Below are 19,950 nucleotides of genomic sequence, written 5' to 3' on the forward strand. Positions count from 1 at the left end.
TTAAATATTATCGGAAATACCTATGACTTTTGAGATAGTGTTTTGTTTTAGATTGTGCAGCATCCATTGTAGGCATTTAGACTAAATGGAGCAACATAACACCTTCCATCGGGTCCTGCAAAGATGGATATTAACAAGAGTCAGCAATCAAAATAATCAAAGGTGTTAACTAATATGCTCTTCTAATTTCAATTCATTTATTATCAAAGAATGGATATATTATACAACATTGAGATTTGCCACAAAGCAAGGAACCCAAAAGAACCCAGTTAAAAAAAAACAACCAACACTCGATGCGTAAGAGGAAAAAAACCCATAAATCATGCAAGCAATAACTAAAAGTTTCCCAAAAGAAGTAGTAATACTATATATTTTTTTTCTGATTGCTTTAATACAAGGTAGGTCATGTGAACGGTAATGCCTTTGTACCAGGAGATTAAGAACAATTTTTTCTGCTTTTATTTCACATTTATCAATTTGCGGTTTAGTTTTGTTTTCTTCAATGGTTGACAACTGACTGATACTGTTTTGAGCAACACACATAAAAGTTGCTGGTGAACGCAGCAGGCCAGGCAGCATCTCTAGGAAGAGGTGCAGTCGATGTTTCAGGCCAAGACCCTTCGTCAGGACTAACTGAAGGAAGAGTGAGTAAGGGATTTGAAAGTTGGAGGGGGAGGGGGAGATCCAAAATGATAGGAGAAGACAGGAGGGGGAGGAATGGAGCCAAGAGCTGGACAGGCAAAAGGGATACAGGAGAATAATATGTTGGACCCGGAGGCTGGTGGGGTGGTAGGTGAACGGGTCCAACATATTATTCTCCGTAACTTCTGCCACCTCCAACGGGATCCCACCACTAAGCACATCTTTCCCTCCCCCCCCCCCCGCATTCCGCAGGGATCGCTCCCTACGCGACTCCCTTGTCCATTCGTCCCCCCCATCCCTCCCCACTGATCTCCCTCCTGGCACTTATCTGTGTAAGCAGAACAAGTGCTACACATGCCCTTACACTTCCTCCCTTACCACCATTCAGGGCCCCAAACAGTCCTTCCAGGTGAGGCAACACTTCACCTGTGAGTTGGCTGGGGTGATATACTGCTTCCGGTGCACCCGATGTGGCCTTTTATATATTGGTGAGACCCGACGCAAACTGGGAGACCGCTTTGCTGAACACCTACGCTCTGTCCACCAGAGACAGCAGGATCTCCCAGTGGCCACATATTTTAATTCCACATCCCATTCCCATTCTGACATGTCTATCCACGGCTTCCTCTACTGTAAAGATGAAGCCACACTCAGGCTGGAGGAACAACACCTTATATTCCGTCTGGGTAGCCTCCAACCTGATGTCATGAACATCCACTTCTCTAACTTCCGCTAATGCCCCACCTCCCCCTCGTACACCATCTGTTACTTATTTTTATACACACATTCTTTCTCTCACTCTCCTTTTTCTCCCTCTGTCCCTCTGAATATACTCCTTGCCCATCCTCTGGGTCCCCCCCCCCCACCCTCCTTGTCTTTCTTCCCGGACCTCCTGTCCCATGATCCTCTCATATCCCTTTTGCCTATCACCTGTCCAGCTCTTGGCTCCATCCCTCCCCCTCCTGTCTTCTCCTATCATTTTGGATCTCTCCCTCCCCCTCCAACTTTCAAATCCCTTACTCACCCTTCCTTCAGTTAGTCCTGATGAAGGGTCTCGGCCTGAAATGTCGACTGTACCTCTTCCTAGAGATGCTGCCTGGCCTGCCACGTTCACCAGCAACTTTTATGTGTGTTGCTTGAATTTCCAGCATCTGCAGAATTCCTGTTGTTTGATACTGTTTTGAGATGTTTTATGAAGAGGGAGAACTAAGCCTTTTGGAAATCCAACAGTTTCAGGGGTAAATCACAGCAATATGAAGTTACTTTATAGGCAACAGTCTTGCAAGAGGTGACAAGGTGCTGATAGTATGGAATGACCTTCCTTTTTGGGATCATCTCCCACTCTAAGAAAGTCATATTTTGATTTGCAAGTGTTGCAAGATTTGAAGAGGAGGCCCTTGGGTGTGATGAAAATTACACAAACCAACAATGGCTATGAAATTAGACGGTATAATTGTCCAATGTTATCTTATTGTACAGTTTTTGATGTAGCCTTGGTCCGTGTAGAACATTCTTGTGTTTTGTTACAGAAGGTTATGGATTCAAGCCCTACACCAGAAATCTGGGTTTGTAATTTTCACTGTATTGCCATTCAGGTCCTAAAGAATATTTATCCTCAATCCTGGAGTGGAGCTCGGCCCTAAACGTTGATTATTCGTTTCCATTGATGCAGCCTGACCTGCTGAATTCCTCTAGCATTTTGTGTGTGTTGCTAAAGGAATTTTTTTGGCGTTAAACAAAAATCTGTTTGGCTTCCCAAGTAAACACAGATACAGCGAAGTTTTATATAAGAGCATGGAATCCTTTTAAGATGATTATACCCAAAGAATCTAGAAGTTTGTGGGACATTGCTGCAGTTAAATTGACTACAGCACTTTTTTACAACAACGACTGATCCTCAAACATTCGTAAATAACTGTGAAAAGTACTTTACGACTTCCACTTCTCTTCACCTGCTTATCACCTCCCCCGGTTCCCCTCCTTCTTCCCTTTCTCCTATCGTCCACTCTCTTCTCCTATCAGATTCCTTCTTCTCCAGCCCTTCATCTTTCCCACCCTACTGGCTCCACCTATCACCTTCCAGCTTGTGTTCCTTTCCCTCTCCCACCTTTTCATTCTGGCTTCTTCGCGCTTCCTTCCCAGTCCTGATGAAGGGTCTCGGCCGGAGAGGTGGACTGTTTATTCATTTTCATAGATGCTGCCTGACCTGCCGAGTTATTCCAGCATTGTCTCTGTGTGTGTGTGTGTGTGTGTGTGTTGCTTTGTATTTAAAAGTTGATTTCTTTCTTCAGTCCGACCCACTCTGATAATAGCAACAATTGTGCGGGGCTGTAGGAAGAGGGCGCAAGCGCCCTGTGGAGCACGAGCAACACTACTAAAGACACACGTATTTACCTCGACCACTATTTGAATCTGATAAAAGGGGACATCTCCCTCATGCTCCTAATATTAATTCCTGCAAACGCAATTAAAGTTCATTGCAGAGCGCCGGAGGTGGTGTTAAAAAGTCTCTGCGAAGCCTAATCGTAAGAAAATAGTAAGAATATTCTAAAACCAGCGGACATGCAATCGCTTTGTGCATTGATAATCAAATAATGTCCGTTAACTGAATGCTGTAGGGCGAGAGAACTAAGTGTAAGGAAGCAGCATTTGTCTCCGATCATAAGGTCTTTACCCATTGGTTCTCTTCAGAGGAACTCCCTGGTGCGCAAGCCACTTGCTTCTGCTCTTCAGCAGTTTTGCAGCGTGGGGCTCGTCGACGTACGTATGCGTTTAATCGCTCGCTTTGTCATTATTTTTCAAAACAGCAAGTAATCTTGCACATACTGGACCGGAGATTTGTACCACGATAATAAGCAGCTGCATTTTGTCTGGCGGTAAGATTTTTTGGGCTTTTCTGTCTTAGGCAAAGTTCTGACCCACACGCTGGAACACATAAAAAAAAGTACATCTGTTTGAACGGGCTGGCATGTGTTTGTGGGGAAACTTGGGGTTGGAATTTTTCGTTTAAAAGAGTGCTTGTATTTCTGTCATTCCAAGTGCAAAAACGTATATAAGCACAACATAATTAAAAGCTTGCCGTGCTCTTGATTTACAGCTTGGAAGAGATATGTTAATATGAGTCTGTGGTAAATCTAAACGCGCGCGCGCGCACACTCATCATCATCCTCAAACCCTTCAGTGGTCAACGTCGTGCCAAGGAACGGTTTAACCTTTGGATTGTTTTTCGTAATATTCTTGGCGTCTTTTGAATTACAAAAAGTGCACTTTTTCTGTTTGAAGATATGTTAGCAATATTTGTAACATTGCTCAGAGTACAGTTCATTTTCGCACACACATGATTTGTACTTAAAATACATCCGATTGCCATTGCTTAGTGTTATTAGTCCTTTCAAAAAATATTATTATCCATTTGAAAGGCAATGGATGTAGTTTTTATGGAAGATATATTAAATAAATTTTCCGTAACCATTTTGAGATATTACCGTAATTATTGATATTATTTCCAGTGATTTGACAAATAGGATATTTCTGATCATTGGCCAACTTTCGGAAGTTCAACCACAACAGTGGCTGAAGCGAAAACACATCGCCCGATACGAATTCACTGAAGTTATCGCAGAACCTGCAATATTATTCCCGGATCGATGTTGCAAACTTGCCCATTATCCGCGATGACAATATACGATATCGAGGAGCATGAACTCTATCATTGTATCAATTTAATTTTCTCTGTAAAACTTATGCGATCGTTGATATTGTAGGAAATAATTTGTTTCCCTCCACCATTGCGACCGCATTGCATTGTTGATTTTGCTCGCAGATAAATAATTCAGTTTAGCGATTTGAATGGGCAGCGGTGTATTGTTGCAGTGGATTCCTGTTAATTGGGCTATTAGTTCATCGGGGCAGCCATTTATTTGGGACAACTCTTAACAAACAAAAACTAAATCGTGAAAATAGCTGGGATTCCCATCGTATATATGGGACAGTGCCGCTTCATTGGGGCAAGGGACGTCGAGCGTTCGACCTAGCGTCAGACGCGTGCACTTGAGTGGCTGTTGGACACAACACTGTGCTTAAAGCGAACAGTTTTTAAATAGCGTCAGCTCTGCGTGTCTGTGTTCACAAAGCAGTGATTTTGTCACAGAGTTGGCAAGAAATAAGCAGTAAGACCATTCTGAAATGTTTTGCTCACCGCGGTTTCAAGCATTTAGGCTTGGAGATGCCGGAAGCGACTTCAGTAAATTAAGAATTTACGAAGGTATCAACAGTCATCTTGAATGTTACAATGCAAATGACGATTTGGAGGATGCAATAAGCACCTGTGCTGATTTTGTTCATTTACAATCAAAAGAACACAGCAGATGAATTCCACCATTTCACCATTGATAACTTTTAGGAACTAATGCATAGTTTTATAGTATTGTAGAAGGATTGATAGTGTTCTAATTTGTTCTGAGTAACGATTAATGTATTTAATTTCATTTAAATACATTAATCGTTACTCAGTTAAATGGTGGTTTGTCTTTTTTATACCTTTAACTATTTCCATGAAACTTGACTAATTGGGGAAGCAGCTTAATTGGGTCAAAATGTACTGGTCTCCAATGTGCCCCAATTACCTGGTATCTACTGTATTACCATATTTATTTCCTATATTAATTAAATATGTATTGGCTACCTATTATTAGTAATACAGGTCAAATATGAGTTTTGAACCATTCATTAAATTAACAGTACTGGTCACCCTGTACCTGTGCTGCAAAAGAAATCAAAGCTAATATTAATCTTACATTTTTAAGCATCTTATATTGCTTCAGAAATATATCTGCCTTTCAGGGGAGTAGATTTAGGATGAAGATGAGGAGGAGCTGCTTTTTCCAGAGAGAGGTGAATTTGTGGCAATAAGGCAGTGAAGGCTACCTCAGTAAATATGTTTAAGACAAGGTTGGATAGATTTTTGATAGGGGAATTAAGGGTTATGAGGAAAAGGCAGGTAGGTGGAGATGAGTCCATGGCCAGATCAGCCATGATCTTATTGAATGGTGGAGCAGGCTCGACCGGCCAGATGGCCTACTGCTGCTCCTATTTCTTGAGTTCCTTTGAAAGATCCTGTGATCTTTTCAGTTGCTTCTCAGGGCAAGACATTCTAAGCTGCAACACTTGACAGATGAGAAAAAAAATGCCAATTTCTGTCCATGCCATCAATTTAAAATTGTTGCTATTTGCCAAATTTCTAAAATCCTCATTGGAAATTGTTTTTACCATTTAGATGATTACAACATTTGAAAATTTTAAAGATCTGTTTTTAGACATTCCTGTTCTGAAAGAAATATATATATTTTGCAAGTTTTTGATACAGAATTAAGAGTTCTTAATTTATTTCTCCGTGAAGAATGTCTGGATTGGTGCATGCTGCTTAGTGGATACCATGGTAAAAGTGATGATTTCTACTTGGATTTTCTCTGTATAATGAAAAAGCTGTTCTTTAATATTATGGAAATATTGACTCCTGTCTGGCATGTGGTCTCTGAATACCACTTGCTGGATGAGACTTCATTCAATTCTTCATTATTAATTTGAATCTTAATGATGCACTTTCATGGCTTTTTAACCATTGAAGGACATCACAGCAAAACCTGTTTCTGTCTATTAAAGCAGATTTACAGTGGGCCTTGTTTTTATTTACCAAGACTAAATTGGACACAATGCAATTCTGGTTACTAGCTGATTGGAAACTAACTACAAGAGGGATAATTTTCGTCCCTCTTCCCTCTGGGAGAAGGCTCAGGAGCTTGAAGACTCATACAGCCAGATTTGGGAACAGCTTCTTTCCAACTGTGATAAGACTGCTGAACGGATCCTGACCCGGATCTGGGCCGTACCCTCCAAATATCCGGACCTGCCTCTCAGTTTTTTTTGCACTACCTTACTTTCCATTTTTCTATTTTCTATTTATGATTTATAATTTAAATTTTTAATATTTACTAATTTTAACAATTTTTAATATTTTTATTATTTAATATTTGTAATCCAGGGAGTGGGAAGCGCAGAATCAAATATTGCTGTGATGATTGTACGTTCTAGTACCAATTGTTTGGCGACAATAAAGTATAAAGTATAATTAGAAAGCAAGGCTGAGATCTTGCTGTTTTAATAATTAATTATTTGTGTAACACGCTGTAAGGTTTCACTGCTAATGTAACAGCTTCTCTGTAATGTTCCACTGCTAAGGTAATGGTCTCTCTGTAGCAGCAATGTTTGGGTTATGACTAGAGATAACAGGGCATGTTAGCTAATGAACGGGATGTTGTTCTTTCTTGTGTGTCTGGAAACGGGGTATTTGCGGTCTTTTGCCGGGGAGAGATGAGGAGAGAAGACGTGAATGGAGAGAGTTGGTAGTCCACCGGATGGAGTGGACTTGGAGCGAGGGTCCGAAGGTCAGCGACGATCGGAGGAGGTCGATGGTTGACGAACGGCCTTATCAGAGAGTTCCAACATTGCACATTAGACTGTTTTATGAAAATGGGCCCTTTTTAAATTTTTTTTTACTAACTATATAGTCAAATTAAGAATTATAAAGCTCAATTGTTTAATTGCATATTGTGTACTGTATGTTATTTTGTGGTACTGATTTGTAACAGGGGACACATTGTGCAGCATCCACCCAAACGAGACTTCTTAAGTTTGGCTGGGCTGGTGGGGGGGGCGGGGGACTATCATCCCCTATATTAAACCACTAGCCAAAGCGAGAGTTACATTTGTTTGTACACTTAACTAACGTGAACATTTATCATAATCTTTTGAAGAGTGCTTTTTTTGCTTACTTAAATACCCTCACTGTTATAATAGCATTAGAAATGTTTGGTGCCATTTTGATAGCAGAGCCACAGTTTGAAATTCCTTCATTTTGTAAAATCTTCAACGAAAGTTTGCTTGGTTTTGGGATTGCACTGACCCAAGCAGACCAGGAGGTCCTATGTTTATCTGTTGGTTTTTGCTGAATTATTTAATTTTTCAGCTGAGGTTTCAGAGGAGAACTGTATTGAACATTTATGTCTCTGAGTTCGGAAGGGGCAGAAGTTTGCCTTGGTTCTGGAAAATCAACAAACTGCAGATGCTGGAATTCTGAAATGAAAAACAGAAAACATTGGAAACACTTATTAGGTCAGGTAGTAACAGTGGAAAGAGAAATAATTTGATGCTTCAAGTGGAAGGCTACTTGTCAGAACTGGGGAAAAGGAAAATAATTGCTGGTTTTAAGTTGGTGATTGGTAGGTGAAGAATGGGGTGCAATGGTTACTGCTCTTGTTTCAATGGATTGACTGCTGCAAAAAAGCAAACAAATCATTGAAGTTCAAATTCTTTGGAAGTGCATCAGTCAAGCCATTTGAATTAAAACCAAATTAAAATATTTTTGGTTTCAAAAAGAGGTGTGTTCTTGCTAACGTAAATGTTCCAGTTCTGTGTCTTTTTGGAGAAAAAATACGGATGTCTGGTTCAGTTATTACAGTGACATTATCATGTCCCATTGGAAAGTAAGAAATCAACCATTTTGTCTATTTAATGGAGGAAACATATTTACACTGAAAATTACAAGCTTATAGTCTTGTTGTCAGGCAGGTTGGAGCTATTACGAATAGTGATAACCAATTACTAGATGGTCAAATGAACATTTGATATTCTCAGTCAGATTGTTCAGAAAAGCACAGAATGGCTCTTTTAGCTATATAGTCACCGTTCTTCTGTTGTCTTCTGCCTTGGTTCTAAGATGACTGATGAGGTTAATGTCAGACTATTCATTCTTGTGGAGCAGCAAGTGCCTGCTGGAACAAGTCAGTGGTTAGCTGTTTCTAATTTCAAGGATGGGCTTCCATATTCTCCCAATGCAGATCACGATTATGGAACATCAATTCCTTGGAATGAGAGTGGACATTGCATACTTTCCAGGAAACCTCTGAGGACTAATGTTCTGAATGACTGTAAGGCTACAAATCCATATTAAGTTTGCTGACTGTCATTGGCTGATTCAAAAGTAGTGACGAATCAGCACATAGGAGGGAAATTGACAGTCTGGCTGAATGGTGCCACAATAACAACTTCTCACTCAATGTCAGCAAGACCAAGAAGTAGGAGTTTGCCTTGGTTCTTGAAAACCAACAAACTGCAGATGCTGGAAATCTGAAATTAACAAAAACAGAAAGCATTGGAAACGCTTATTACGTCAGGCAGCCAACAGGTCAGATTGACTAGAGGAAAAAGAAACCAGAGGTCCATGAATCGGTCTTCATCAGGGGATTAGAGGAAGAGAGGGTCAGCAACTTTAAATTCCTTGGTGTTATAATTTCAGAGGATCTGCCTTGGGTTCAGCTGTAAGTGCTATTACAAAGAAAGCACAGCAGTGCCTCTACTTTCTTAGAAGTTTGCATAGATTCAGCATCTCATCTAAAACTTTGACAAACTTCTGTACTTGTGTTGTGGAGAGTATATTGACTGAAAAAGGATCTAGTGCTTTCCCGGTGTTTGTGATGAATAAACTGTTCTTGGGCTTCCATCAGGGTACATGTATTGATTTTTACCGATGTTTCGAAGACAACCTCTGCCATCTTCATCAGGGATGATGCCTGGGCAAGTCTAGTCCGGTGGTATTTATACCCATTGTAGTTCATCCTTCCTGATTGGTTAGTCCTCATCCAATCAGGTTTCCCCTCTCCCATCTTACAGTGGAATTCCAGTTCTTATTTAGAAGTATGTTGGAAACCCACATCAAGGAGCATCGGAGGTGTATCATTTTGGGTTACCCGGAGAAATTGGCAGTAGCAGAACATTGCAGGCGCAATGTCTATAGGGTTGACTTTGGCACAAAACTACTGCACTGCATCAATGGCTTTTGGGACCGCATGGTGAAGGAAGCCATTGAAATAAAACTAGAGGAAAAGAATTTTAACAAAAACCGAAGGTCTCCTAAATAGGAACTGGAATCTGATTGTAAACAAGGTGGGACAGCAGAAACCTGCTTGATTAGTCCTCACCCAATCAGGAGAGACAGAAAACGGGGATATAAATACACTGTTCTAGACATGCCCAGGCATCATCCCTGATGAAGATGGCAGAGTTTGACATTGAAATGTTGGTTATAATTGATACCTGTACCCAGCTGGAAGCCTGAGAAGAGTTTATTTGTAGTATGTTGACTGGTTGTATGGAAACACCAATGTCCTTGAATGATAAAGCAAACAAAAAGTAGTAGATATGGCCCAGTCCATCACGGGTAAAGCCATTCCCACGTCTACATGGAAACCTGTCACAGGAAAGTAGCATCCATCATCAAGGACCTTCATCTCCTAGGCTCTGCTCTCTTCTTTCTGATGCCATCAGGAAGAAGGTACAGGAGCCTCTGAACCTGTACCACCAGGTTCAGGAATAGTTATTACCCCTCAACCATTAGGCTCTTGAACCTGAGGGGATAACTTGAACTGAACACCCCAACACTGAACCATTCCTACAACTTTCAAGGACACTTCATTTCATGTTCTCAATATTTATTGCTTATTTATTATTATTTTCTTTTTGTATTTGCACATTGTTGTCTTTTGTACACTGGTTGCTTGTCCATCCTGTTGCATGTGGTCTTTCATGGATTCTGTTGTTTCTCTTTGTAGTTACTGTGAATGCCTGCAATAAAATGAATCTCAGGGATGTAAATGGTAATATACTGTATATGTACTTTGAAAATAAACTTGCTTAGAACTTGAACTTTGAGGACATCCTTGAGTCTCTTCCCGTAATGCCTCTGGTAATGTCTTGTTGTGATGGAGCTGGGAATAGACCTGTTTCAGAAATGTCGTGTTAGGACATGAACGGCATTGCCTGCCAAGTGAAGCCATTGAATATAATTAGGACCTCAGTCTTGGTGATATTAGCATAGAGGATGTTTCTCTTGGTTCATTTATCTTTCTAGTACATTTGGGGAAATATGTAGAAACAGCAACAATGGTAACTCCGCATGGCTTTAAGGAACAGTAATTGCTGCTGGTATCTCAGCATCATGATCCTTGTATATGATGTATTTTTTGTCTTGCTTGTGGTCTTGGGTTTTTAAACATCCTTCTCTATCATTGACCGGTGGTAATGCTGGCACAGTTAATTTTTTCATGAATTTAATTGTTATCGTTGTCTTTATTGAGAATGAATCTTGAAATGTGGGAACTAGTTCACATTTTTGGGATCTTGCCATGAATTTTTTTTGTGAAAAGGTATTATAAAGCAGGACAGGTTAGTAGACCATATCTGTCTTTTAATATGTAATTGGATATGCATCTAGATTTTTAGATTACTAACCTTTGTGTAAACTGGCTTGAAAACACCATTCTTGAGCTTTGGATGCAAAAGTATAGCCCTGGAAAGATGCCATAGCGTTCCATCAGTTCAGTGAGTAGCTGGCTCTGCATCTAGTGTGTTTCTTGTAAAACGTTTTACTTGCTGGAGGAAAAGTTTATGTATACTTGGACTGTGGTTGTTTCTCCTTTTGCAGAGATGATCAAATCTCTGGGATTAGTCTTTCGAGGGTACCTATTAGTTTATTTAGGTTCATTATGAAAAAAAGGTTCTCTATAAATTCTGCTTTTGTAAATTCCAGGAAAAAAATCTACTGTTTGTAATGTCTATTAAATGTAATGAAAACAAATGAATTTTACTGTTAAATTAATGAAATACTCAGTTTTGCCATTGCCTGCTGAACATAGCTTCTGCTTTTTTTGGAAATAGATAGATCCTTAGGATTTTAAATCTTGAATCAAAGTTAATTTTCTTCCTCTTAAATGCAAGACATAAAGCATAATTCCTCTGGAATATTCCGATGGCAGTACTTATCTTTACAAACTTTCAATAATTTACTCAGTGCTAGTGTCATTGTTGAAAATCAACATTTTGTTTTGATGACATCAATTGTTAGAAGTATCTGAAGGCTTTCCCTTAGTTACACCAGATTTTTTTTTTCTGTGCTGTGAATTTTCACATATTGTATTAAGTTGCCAATCATTTTGCTTTTTGTATATTTATTATATCCAGAAAATCATCAGTGCACCCGTTAATTAACAAATGGAAGGACTTTTGCTCACCCCGGTATTATCAGTGTGCTTCTTGCATATGGAAGGAAGAGATTTAATAGCAAAAGAAAACTATTGTTTCCAAACTTCTTTTATTTCAAACAAAATGGGTGAGTCTGTGTCAAATAGAGATGCAACTTGTATAAATACACCTCAAAGAACTGAGCTGTCTCTCCATGTGAACAGAAATAAGGCTGCTGTGGTAAAGTTGTTTGCAGCATTACTAAAACCATTCTGTATGTTGATGTGTTGGGATTCATGAGCTCCACTTTTTGACGGCATGTTGAAACGTCTTTATTGTAATCCAATGTGGGTCCATGCGGAGGATATAGCACAGATCCTGAAATAGTGAAATAAAATAGCCTGGAAATTGAATCAGTAAGCACTGTTTTGTTTAGGTGCTCATAAATAATGTTAGCAATTAATTCTGTGTGGAAAAATAGCAGTGCTGTCAAAATTTGATGTGTACTGAATATTGTCTCTTCGCATGTTCCCATTTCTCGTCTTGTTGACATGGGTTGCATCTTTGAGTCCCAATTTATTGTTTTTTTTTCTCCATTAACTTGTGCTTATTTGAAGCGATTCTATAGGGGTATGGGGCAAAAGAAACATTAGGCCCAGGTGGGCTGATTACAGAAGGTTAAAAGTATGGCAGCCGATTGGATGGGATATCTGCACACCAGCTTACTGAGGAGGAGGATACAGTAGGGTGATACTTGTGAGATGGCAGCTGTGAATATGTTGTGAGTTTGTTTAGCCTGTTTACTCCCTTGTGCCCGGGTCTGATAATATTTCTGCTGTATGTAGGCTTTTGGATCATTTTCAGCTTTGAATAGGAAGAAGGAGAAGCCATTCATAGCTATTGGATTGGAGATTTCTGTTCTCCTATAGTGGGGCTGGTTATTGAGGGAATATTTGAAGCCTTCATGAAGCAAAATCTGTGCAGAATGTGGACATTAGATTTGGCACTGGTCTGGGCAAGATCAATCTCAATCATAGAGCAAGTTTGTCTACCTGGTTCTCTGAGAGATCCATTGGAATTGGGGAATATGCCACTCCACCTTCCTGTCATGCCAGCACCCTTGAGAGCTCTCATTGGCTCTTAGATCAGATGCTTGTCTTTGGCCCAAAGCTAGCTTCTCTAGAGTGGCCACACAAGGTGGCATGCTGAATTTGAAAATGGATCATCCCCTCATGGGTTTCTTTCTCAGATACTTGTTGGCCCTCAAAGTGAAATAGAGTAACTGTGTGCAGCCACTAAGAACACAAAAGAGACAGCAGATGCTGCGAATCTGGAGCAACATAAAAATGCTGAAAGAATTCAGCAGGTCGGATCACATCTATGTAAGGAAATGGCCAGTCAATGTTTCAGTCTTGATGAACGAAAACACTGACTGTCCTTTTCATTCGTAGATGCTGCCTGACTCATTGAGTTCCTCCAGCATTTTGTGTTGCACAGTAAGAACGTTCTGTCATTATGTTAGGCCAATCAGACTTAACCAACAGCACTTGCAATGGGAAAGCACTGGATATTATCTTTTTGCCCAATCTTCCAACTTGTTTACATACTGCTGTAGCTTTAGACAACCTTTGGTGGCATCCACAACTCTGTAAGTTTTAATGTCTTCTGCAAACTTACTAATCATATCTCCTAAGTTCGTATCAATGTTGCCTATATATCACAAACACCAAAGCCCAAGTGCTAATCCCTAATATGCACCATGAATCAAAGACTTGCACATTTAAAAATACATCTCTGCACTCTTGCCACTTGCTATCAAGGGAATTTTGGACATTTTTAGCCAGGTCACCTTGGATCCCATTTATCATAACCCTTTGCACTAGCCTACTAAGTTGCACCTTTTCAAATGCCTACTCAGTTTACATTTCACAGACGCCATTTGCAGTGATGGCAAGATAATATATGGAGCCAGGCTCCTGCCTGTCTGTTTCAACTTTGCATGATTTTCTGAACTATTTATTTTCTAATAATAAAGCAGAATTTCATTTTCTTCATTATGTGAGATCTATTGCTGTTCAAGACAAAATTGGCCACAGTATGATGCTTATTGATTGTTAATGGACACGATGTCAAGCTGTCCCTTCTGTAGTATCACACAGTTCTAACACACTGGTATTTGCAGTACTTGATGTTCTCCTTGCTTTGGCTGAGTTCCACACCATTGCCTTATGGTAACCCCTGAAATAATATCTGAGATGTCGTGTTGGTTAGGATGCAGTTGATGATGGTAAAGCCTTAAGACCTATTTGAGTGTACTGTGGTGGACAGCTCGACTGATGTAGACAGTGGATTCATACCTTGTGAAAGCTGTTGTAGTTCTCTAGTAGGAATCTGGTGGTGCTGGGGATTTCAGTACAGCAATGCTCAACCAATGTTGATTGAACATAGTGAAGTGTGAAAAACTGGAGATGATTGCCGTTCACCAAAATCCTGGCCTCCCAGTGCAGGTAGTGAAGGACACCAAGCAAGTGTCCTCATTTTGAATGAAGGAGTACTCAGAGTTTTGGATACATGGCCCTAGGAAAGTTTATTTTTTCTCTCTCATTGTCTTGTGACAAGAACATTGAGGGAGCAAGGCCTTTGTAATTTATATAGTTCCCTGGATTCTCAAAGGGAGCCTGAAATTCTTTAGGAGTGGAGTCTACCACAGCCTTGGTAGAAGCCAGAAATGCGAAACATCCACATATTTGCTAGCCCATCCTTTCCACAAATGGACAAAAGAAGACACTCCTTTCTCCTGGGATATAGTGCACTCCAGTGAGCAGCAGATGAAAGATGGTATCATTAGCCACCTGGAATAACACCAAGTTGCGGAAGTTGCGGTGATCTTGACCTTGTATGGCTGTAGGCCTGAACAGAGTGCCTCTGTGATACTTGTCTTGGTAAATGCCAGCCTCTGGGGACTTTGCTGTATGGGGGTATTAACATAAGAATATGTGGATTTTTTACCATAGTTGTCAAATGGGAGCACTTCCATACTTCCACTCCTGGGTCTCTGTCGCTGTGATCCCTAGCCTGTAGCTGTCATTCAGAAAGCACTTCCAGCAGGATTGCCATGGAAGCAGACATTCTAGGTAGTTTCCAGGTGTTGAAATGGCAATGGGAATCTGTAGTCAGAATCAGAATCTTTTTTCATCATTGATATATGTCGTGAAATTTGTTGTCTTGTGTCAGCTTTACAGTGCAATGCATCAAAAATTACCATAAGTTAAAATAACACACATAAAAGTTGCTGGTGAATGCAGCAGGCCAGGCAGCATCTCTAGGAAGAGGTACGGTCGACGTTTCAGGCCGAGACCCTTCGTCAGGACTAACTGAAAGAAGAGTGAGTAAGGAATTTGAAAGTAGGAGGGGGAGGGGGAGACCCAAAGTGTGCATACTTAGCCCACTGCTTTCATAGTGTGGAAAGAGTAGAGCAGTGGGCTAAGTATGCCCCCTTGAGATGCCCGTATAGATTGCCAGCAAGTTCGATCATCATGAGTGTAGTTTTCATTCTGTACCAAAGCTGAAGAAGACGGAACTTCCATTATATGTCCATGCATTACATAGCTTGAGGGCAGATATGCTGCTTCATCTCAATGTTATTTAGTTTGAACTGGTCACGCTTTAAAATGGCATTGCATAATAATGTCTTTAAGTGTTCATCTGAAATGGAAGCTGCATCAGTGGTGCTACAAGTATCATGACTGGAATTGCCTGCTTGAATATCTTGTGATGCAGATTGGAAATGGTTGTCATCCAAAATTCACTTTGGGGAAAATTAGTTTTCATGTTTGTGATATAATTTGAAGGCATGTGTTTGCCGCTTCAATTTCCTACCTAGCATTCATATTTTGGTGCTATAATTGTTGGGCACCGTCAGCCTGAGTAGCACAGAAAGGCTTAAAAGAGGTAATTACTTATTTGTTGTTGAGAATGGGGTAAAGAAAGAAAACATAAGAATGAACAAAAATTGACGGTCAATGTTGTGATTAATGTTTTTTTAATGGACATGTTATTGTTAAATACTTCTGTGAAATTAATCTTATTATTTATTTAACATAAACTATCCTGGCTGCTTCCTGTTTGGTCTATTTGCTTAATTCTTGGAGCTTTTTCAGAGTTGATTGTTTTGAATTTGTATTAGTTTCCAAGCATTTTGACCTTGCAATGATTTGCATTCAGTTTACTCCCACATGATCTGTTGTTGCTCACTTCATTTCCAAAAAGAGAGTAATATATTTTGCCCAATTATTTGGCTCATTGTAATTGTAGCTTATATGCTGCATTGTGATTTGAATGTGAAAATTACTTTATGATCCCAACGTAATTTATGGCTTTGTAATTAACAGTAGGACCCGATATTGAATCAGGAGAATAATTAAGGAGCAATATGTTAAACACAATCATTTTATTTTAAGCTAGTTCAATTTAGAAGTTGTTTCAAGATCATTATAAAATTGACCATTTGGGGCACACGTTTCAAAATTTCGACACAAAAGAACACTTGCAAGAGTTGATTGAGTGTTTGGAAAATTGATTGAAAATAAATGCAGTTATAAGGTTGGATGGGAATAAATGCCCTGAGAAGCATAGAAATGTCATTGAAGTAGCTTATCGAGATCCATGGTATTTACAGTTACATTGGACATGCATTCATGCTTTGAAAATTACTTGTTTGAGAACATGAGGAGTAATAGTCCTGATGAAGGGTCTTGGCCCGAAATGTCGACTGTTTATCCTTTCCCATCAATGCTGCCTGGCCTGCTGACTTCCTCCAGCATTTTGTGTGTTTTGCTTTGGATTTCCAGCATCTGCAGAATTTCTCGTGTTTGTGAGGAGTAATAGCCCAGTCCGTCACTTGGGCCTGCTGCTTCACTCACTGTCACATCTCTCTGAACTCATTTTTCTTGCCAATCTTCATGGTTAAATTATTTATGTAATATCCATTCTACCACTCAAATCTCACAATATACCTGACCTTATTTTGTACACTAGCTTGAAAATACTTGATGATCACGTTAGCTCAGTCATTAACACATAGGACAGCACAACATAGGAACAGGCCTTTTCGCCCACAATGTGACTAAATTTTAGCCTTTAGGCTAAATTACTTATGCTAGTAATTAGATGGCTAACTAAATTAATCTCTGCTCTTTATCTCTTCTCTGCTCATCACATGATTAGCTTAAAGCCTGTTTAATGTCTTTATGGTATTTACTTCCACTACCACCCCTGGCAGTGCATTGTGGGCACCCTTTATTCTCTGTGAGACAGCAGAGGAGCTCACCCAAATCTTCTCCTTCGAACTTGTCCCTCTCACCGGAAATGTCGGCATTAAACATGTCAACGGCTGAGGCCTAATGTTGATTCCTGTACCATAAGACATCGCAGCAGAATTAGGACTACTCCACCACTCCATCATGGCTGATTTATTATCCCTTTCAACCTCGTTCTCCTGCCATCTCCCCAAAACCTTTGACACCCTGATTAATCAAGAACCTATCAACCTCCGCTTTAAGTATACCCAATGAACTGGCCTGCAGTAGTTTGTGGCAATGAATTCCACTGATTCACCACCCTCTCACTTCTCATCTCATCTGTTCTGAATGGATGTCCCTCAACTCTGGTCCAACATCCTCTCTACATCCACTCTATCTAGGCCTTTCAGTATTCAACAGGTTTCAGTGAGATCCCCCATCATTCATCTAAACTCCAGTGAGTACAGGCCCAGAGCCATCAAACGCCTCTCATATATTCTGGACCCTCTCCAATGCCAGCACATCCTTCCTTAGATAAGGGGCCCAAAACTGTATGTTAGAACAATTTTTTTTGGATTTAGGACATTTACATTTAGCAAATGACTTTGGCTACCAGTCTTCACCACTGAATATAAATTGTGGATTTAATTTGGAATGCAGCTCTGAACAATATGTTCCTAGATCCCATGAATCCCAGACCAGACAATGCTGATTAAAATTCATTTGGATGTGTGTGGTGTGGGTGCAAATCGGGGAGGTGCGGAGTTTGTGTGTAGTTTCAAAGAAAGCATCATCAATATATTGTAAATATGGAATTTGTCCTTTGATGTTTAGCACATAAAATATCGAGCCGCACATTAGGCCTGCCAGATCTTTCGACTGAAAGCATCTCCATATGATGCCTGCTGTACCTTGTTTTGTCGAACAAAGGAGCTGCTTCATAACAACCGGTACTTTTCTCCAGTGACTTCATTCACACAGCAACACTTGGTGTCAGGAGTGGGATACCTTTGTGTGATCCATCATGTGACCAGTGATCTTAGCAGTCTAAGTGGGTGAGTATTTTTAAAATTAACACTCACACTTGGATCTGTTCAGGTTGGTGGTAGACAGGAACACGAGGTGTCACGAACATGGAGAGCTGAACTGGTAGATATAAAAGTTGTGTGCATGCATGTGTGCACGCGCGCCTTGGTGTTACAGTTAGATTCAAGGGAATACAGCAGGCATCTTGAGTTTAGGTGCTCAAAAGTGGCAGATTGCAGAGTACATACTCTATGGTTTTAAGTAGGTGCTGTTTAACTGATACCCATCATTTATACTTTGTGTAGTGTCGGAACTAGTGTGGGGATATTTCAGGGAGAAGTTTTACCCAGATATATATGTCAGGATGGCACCTAAGTCAGGTCAAGAACCCTGATGATCTGAGCCAGCCCTTTACTCCAGTTACAACCATTCAGGAGTTCATCACCCCCCACAGAGAAACAGCATTTTGTCAGAGTTGCCCTCAGTTAAAGTTGCATTTGGGAATTCAGAGTTCTAGTGCAAGCTCGAGGAAATGGTTGAAATTCACCACGTGCTCCCTAAAGATATACACGTGTTGATAAAAGCAAAGTGCCTGAGGAATATGTGGGACATTATGGCCCAGGGGCTGCAGGATGGTACATGGGCAACTTCCGGGAATATCAGCAATGAAGAAAGGCATTGCTCTTTTAAAGGGGAAGTGAGGCAGCGACTGGAGGGAGGGGAGAGTAACTGGAGAACGATAACGGCAGTGATTCAAGGAGTTGATGAGACAGCCATAGATTATGCAGAACATAAACATTGAGTGTATGGGGAGTATTCAGGGTTGGATAATCCAGGGAGGGACCACCCATTCTTCCAGAAAGTGATGAAGGAAGGCCTGAGCTCAGTCTACCAGGAAGTTTTTGATTTAGGAATAGCGGTGGGGTCGACCTACTCTGTGATAGTTTTGTTGGCTGGTGAGATAGACCAAAGAAAGTGCAAGAGAAATCGTAAAGTGGCTATAGTGGATGTAGCTCCTGTGATGTCCCAGAGGGTTTGTTTTGTTTGCCAGCAGCCAGGGCACGAAGCAAGTAGCTCCTGGAATAGAAGTGGGGGGGTAAGGGAGTTGATGTGCTACAGCTGTGGCCTATTGGGACTTGTTTGGAGGCAGTGTCCAAAAAAAAGGAAAGAAAAACAGGTGAAAGTCTTGGCAGACATGCGATCTCTCATCCCACTGACACTCAGTCTGACCAATCTGCTGATCAGATCACAGAGCTGGTGAAAGTGGCTCCTAGGTCAGAAAAAGAAGTGGCAGTGGCTCCCACTGCCAGTGCTGGTGACTCACAGATGTACACAGCAGCATTGTTAGGGGGATGGCAATGCAGTGTGTTAGTTGACATGGGTATCGATATTGATAACTGACCTACCCTTCCCAACAACTGGACAGGTTATTTATATTCAGGTTGTAGGAGGAAAAACAGTGAAATCAGAAAGAAGCAAGTCGCAAATACTTGCAATCAGTGGACTTCAGCTTCCATTGTATTTCTGTCCAAGTAATAGGGGTACTATCCTTGGAATGGATAGTCTGTTGGAAGTAGTAGCTGTTATAGATTAATGAAAGGGAGAAATAATATGGACAAGCCAGGGGCTGAGAACAGGTACAACCAACAGAGGACACAACATAGCCAGTGTAGTCGCGCTGATAGGGTAAAGTGAAGGAACTAGAACACCAGGAGATACTCAGAGAAACTATGGTAACTACTAACTTGCCTATATGGTCAGTAAAGAAGCCCGATGGATTATATCGATTAACAATAGTCTATACCGCCCTTACAATCTTGCCAAGATTGCATCCCATTTTGGTGAGCCCTGCAACAATCCTGAATGGTCTGTCTCCAGAACATAATGTTTTTTCAGTGCTGGATATCAG

The 19,950-nt window shown here is 40.6% G+C and overlaps 1 protein-coding gene and 1 long non-coding RNA gene across 15 annotated transcripts in view; one reads left to right on the plus strand and one right to left on the minus strand.

The window, feature by feature from the left end:
- Nucleotides 1-1,798: 1,798 nt before the first annotated feature.
- The window catches only part of LOC140193988 (uncharacterized), a 56,405-nt gene continuing 38,253 nt past the window's right edge, over nt 1,799-19,950 (minus strand). The window contains exon 3 of the long non-coding RNA XR_011885015.1: nt 1,799-7,773. This is a non-coding gene — a long non-coding RNA (uncharacterized lncRNA). The remainder of the gene's footprint in view (nt 7,774-19,950) is intronic.
- LOC140193984 (protein GREB1-like) overlaps nt 3,105-19,950 on the plus strand; it is a 458,873-nt gene continuing 442,027 nt past the window's right edge. For 12 of the 14 annotated variants that reach the window (XM_072251242.1, XM_072251239.1, XM_072251245.1 and 9 more), the window contains exon 1: nt 3,414-3,518. The gene's annotated coding sequence lies outside the window, so the exon portion shown is untranslated. The other 2 variants (XM_072251240.1, XM_072251241.1) reach the window with 2 other exon arrangements.

Source organism: Mobula birostris, chromosome 2, assembly GCF_030028105.1.
Source record: "Mobula birostris isolate sMobBir1 chromosome 2, sMobBir1.hap1, whole genome shotgun sequence".
Taxonomy (NCBI): Eukaryota; Metazoa; Chordata; class Chondrichthyes; order Myliobatiformes; family Myliobatidae; genus Mobula; species Mobula birostris.